A 4433-nucleotide genomic window follows, 5' to 3' on the forward strand; every position below is an offset into this window, starting at 1 on the left:
TCCAGCGGGTCCTCGGAGGTCTCCTCGCGGTTCTTGAGCCGTGCAGGGCGGACAGCGGCGGCCCGGCCCGGTGGGTGTGGGGGTAGGGGGGGTCAGTCTCGGTCCGGACCAGCAGCAGCGCGTGCACAGCCCGCAGCCCCGCGCTCCTCTGCCTCTCTCTCTCCGTCCTCTCCGCTCTGGTCGGGCTGATGGGGACGGGCTGCAGGAGGCTGGTGAAGCTGCTGCAACCCCTACCCGCAGATCATACTCCCGCTTTCAAAATAAAAGCGTTTTCATATCTCAGTGAGCACGTCTAATTAACACAATGCTTTCCGAGCTGCTTACCCTAACCCTGAGTCTGACCGTAACTCTGACACTAAAACCACATTTTTAGTCTCGAAAATGTCTGTGGGGACGGGCTGTTGGTCCCCACGAGTATAGTAGCACGCCAATTTTCTGTCCTCACAAAGATATGTAAACGCACACACCCCCTGTCTCGTGCAGAGAGAGAGCTCCTGCAGGTCGGTGCTGGCAGGCGTGTTCTTACTCTCACCAGTTTAGCTGCAGCTGCAGTGATGATGGCGTCCTCCGGCCTCTCACAGAGGAAGCTGAGCCCGGAGGCCTCTGAGTCAGGACAGCGTGAACATTAACAACTACACGTGTGACACTGTTAAATCTCACAGAGCTGTCTGCGTCGTGAGACTCAGATCTGAGGAGCCTCCTGCTCCGACCCCTGCTGTGACGTCACCTTCCTGGGTCTTCACTGACGATCACGCGAGGAACGTACAGCAGGTTTGAGAGAGACTTTTATTTTGGTGGTCCTAACCGGACGTGGAGTCTTTGTCGCCGCGGAGTTGACAGGTTTGATGCAGCCAGGCTGAACTGAGTCCAAAATGGCTCCTAGAGAGAGAGAGAGAGAGAGAGAGAGCCCGGATGTGCGAGCACAAAGGAGGCTCGGCCTCCGTAAACACAGAGTCCACGCTGACAGTGGGGACCCCACAGAGGCATGATGGGTAACAGCCTGCTGTGAGTGTGTGCCTGCAAACAACAAAGGAGGTGCCACCGTTCTCTCCACCTCGGTGCTGCCTCTGCAGCCGCCTGCTCCACCTGCTCCACTCTGGACAGGACTGAAACAGCAGGGCGTGGTAAGCTCAGACTTCCCGTCATGTGACCTCTGCCCTGGGTCACGGAGCCGTCTCCCAGCACAGACCTCTCAGAGGACCTCGTCTCTGTGACGTCACTGTCTCAGAGCTCATGGTCGTGAGTGAGCGTAGATGAGCCGCTAAAGCCACTAACCCCCACCCCGAGACCGTACTGCGGCCTGTTACTCATCACAGCCGCAGACCAGCGTGAGCTGGAGGTCATCACTCAACTACAACCTCTTAGCTGCACCTTCGGGTTCAGCTGTGACATCAGGACTCGTACCTGATGCTCTCAGAGCAGCCTGACAAACGCCGTCTGCTCCATAGTGACCTCACGTCTCCCTGAGTGGGTAAAGATCCGGCCCAGCGCTCCACGGCCGGGACGCCCCTGAGCTCCACGCACACACCTGCTTGTAGAAGCTCCTGCTGCTGCAGCGAGTTCACCTGTGGGCAGAAGGAGAAACGAGAAGAAGGAGAGAGAACGCTGCAAGCGTGCCACGGTCTTCTGATGTTACAGCACATCATCATCAACACACGCCACGAGAGGGCCACACGCAAAAATGAATGCCTAACCCTCATCCTAAACCTAACCATAACCTAATTGTAACCCTGACACTAAAACCAAAAGGGCCTCAAAATGTGGTTTTAGTGTCAGGGTTACAAGGATAGCTAGACAGGAACACACACACACACACACACACACACACACACACACACACACACACACACACACACACACACACAGAAATAAACAGGACTTTTAGTCCCAGTGTTGATCCCTCATGTCACACAGAGACGTTCACACTTTCACAATAAAAGCTGAGGCGATCTCTGTCTGCAGAGACACAAGTAGAAAAGTTTTCATCATTTTCCACATTTCATGAAGCCAAAGTGCTGAAAGCCCAGATCCTCCTGACACCTGCTGCTTCAGCTCCCAGTGATTTAAGGACTCGTGTGTGAGGCATCAGCAGGAAGTTTAAACCGGCGAGCTGTTTCTGTGGCGTTTGTGAGACAGAAACCTCAGCTGTCAGAGTCAGCTCACACGCTAACACGTGCAGGCTCTGTGAACGCTGATGTGCTCACATGTAAACCAAGCTCAGAGCTGATCAGAGCTCGTTACGGACGAGCGTGTTAAAGCCACAGACCCTCAGCTGGTTTCTCCCTGTGCTGGGAGCCGGTCAGAGGTCGAGTGGTCACTACATCACGCACCGCAGTGCATTTAAAGAGCAGTACTTCCACTGCAGGAGGAGCTGTGTGGCTGCTCCTGCATGCAAAACTGCAAAAATACAAATCTCACTGGAGTTCCTAAAGTTTACTGTTTACTGTCACGGACTGAAGGGACTCAGCGATCCTGCAAAGACTGAAGGGTGCCCATGCCTGAAACACCAACAACAAACGAGGACCTCAGGATGTGTGGAGGGACGAACTCAGGTAGAGTCCCGTTTCTGCACAAAAACCAACCAGCCCTGTGACGTCACCATGGTCACCTGTGTGACTGAGAGCTGAAACCAGGTGAGACGTGGACACAGAGCAGGAAGCAGGTCAGTGGTGCTCTGAGGAAATCAGGTTACTGCAGAAAGGAGGCGAGTGAATGTTCTCCTCTTTGTTTCTCTCTCTCTCCCTCCTCATTCATACTATAGCTCGATTGCCCCGCCAGCTGCTTATATAACAGCTTCATGTAAAAGTGTATAAGACAGCAGCTGGCCTTGTGACAGAGACAGAGCGAGGAGGAGGAGTCTCCTCCGTTTCCATCAAACTGTCAGAAATACTTCATGTAAACTTGTGAAACAAAGCAAACTAAGATTAGAGACATGCATGACTGCGCCTCCTTTTTTTCTGCCTGTCCCGTTTGGCTCTTTTGCATCAGAATTGTTGTCTAAAGGCAAAGAAAGATGCCCAACGGATTTACTTTACCAAACTGACCATCCCAGCCTTGCCGTAATGTCTATTTGATTCACCTTTTATTGTTTATTTTATTTTCACTTACTGAATACGGGACAGACTTGACTGGGGGAAAGAAGGGGAGAAAGAAAGAGGGAAAGAGAAACAGCTGAGAAGAGGGACGGGGGAGAAGGGCAAAAACCAAAAACCAACAGAATGAGCAGAAAAAAAAATGCATATATCAATCACCTGGATCACCTGCTGAGAAAGAAAAAAGAAAGCAAGCAGAAGAGAACAAGAGTAATAGAATAAACAACATCACAATGATATATGGGAATATGACAGTAAATACTAAATGTTAAACATTATTGTGCAGCACATAAGATCAACAGAACACAGTGTGCTTTGAGGTAGGAGCCAAAAAGGGTGTAGTTTGTGGGTGTGATCACCCGTGTGTACACCTGTGAGCATGGACGCGCTTGTTTTTAAAAGGTTCCTTCATGTAATAATCTGCTAGAGGGTGTGGGGGGGCCACAGCCCCGTCCTCCAGGGCATGAAGCAGGTATGGAGGAGATCAAAACTCCAGACATCCAGAGGCCCCCAGAACACAAGAGACCAAGGAAGACCAACAGAGGGGCAGCCGCGCCACTGTCCCAGAAAGAGCTGAGGAGAGTCCCAGATGAGGGCTCACTCAGCAGTTGAGCCTTTGTGGGAACATTTATCGTCTGTGCTGGAAAGGTGGGAACATCTGGGAGATGCAGCCTTAACACACTGGGCTTCACACGTCCTTGGAGGCAGCTCACTAAACTCAGGGATGCAGACAAAATCAGCACTTGCAGGAACACAATGTGTCCTCTCACAATGAGCTTGGAAGCAGAAACTGAGTTTTCCTCACTGACTGTTTTAGACAGTATTGTGGGAGCAACACAAACAGCAGCTTCAGCTGGAAACACACAGTTTAGTGTCTTTGCTGCTCGCTTTAAGTCACAATAAACAGGAAACTCATTGTGTCTCATGTCAGAATCAAATCACTCATATACAGGAAAGGAAGAGGCGGAGCTTATTTGCTGCAGGGAGAGGTTAGCAGTCTGTGTCTTTCTTATTTCTGACTCCTACAGAGCTGAAAAACACAGGCTGTTATTGGCTGGCTGACACTGGGATTAAAGTCCTTGAAGCCAGCAGTCTTTAATGTCCAGCTTCAGAACGGGCAGGTGAAAAACAGTCCTTTATGTCCTCTGATGTTCAATAAACTGTCCTGATTACTGAGGGAGCAGAGAAAGTGTCTCCATCACTCTCCACAGCTGGATGCTCTGAAATCCTGGAATCCAGCTGTGGAGAGGAGCGCCGGCGGCGTGGACGCAGTTTAGTAATCAGGGAACGGGAGACAGGAGGGAGACACAGCTGGGACCAATTACACACACGAGACAGGAA

The 4433-nt window shown here is 51.3% G+C and overlaps 1 protein-coding gene across 1 annotated transcript in view; it reads right to left on the bottom strand.

The window, feature by feature from the left end:
• Window positions 1-687, bottom strand: part of LOC308386176 (activin receptor type-2B-like) — a 25242-nt gene extending 24555 nt beyond the window's left edge. Inside the window, exon 1 of the mRNA XM_080865527.1 lies at window positions 1-687. This exon is cut by the window's left edge and continues 97 nt beyond it. The gene's annotated coding sequence lies outside the window, so the exon portion shown is untranslated.
• Between the last annotated feature and the right edge of the window lie 3746 nt (window positions 688-4433).

The sequence above is a fragment of the Rhamphochromis sp. 'chilingali' genome (assembly GCF_963969265.1).
Source record: "Rhamphochromis sp. 'chilingali' genome assembly, chromosome: 18".
NCBI lineage: Eukaryota > Metazoa > Chordata > Actinopteri > Cichliformes > Cichlidae > Rhamphochromis > Rhamphochromis sp. 'chilingali'.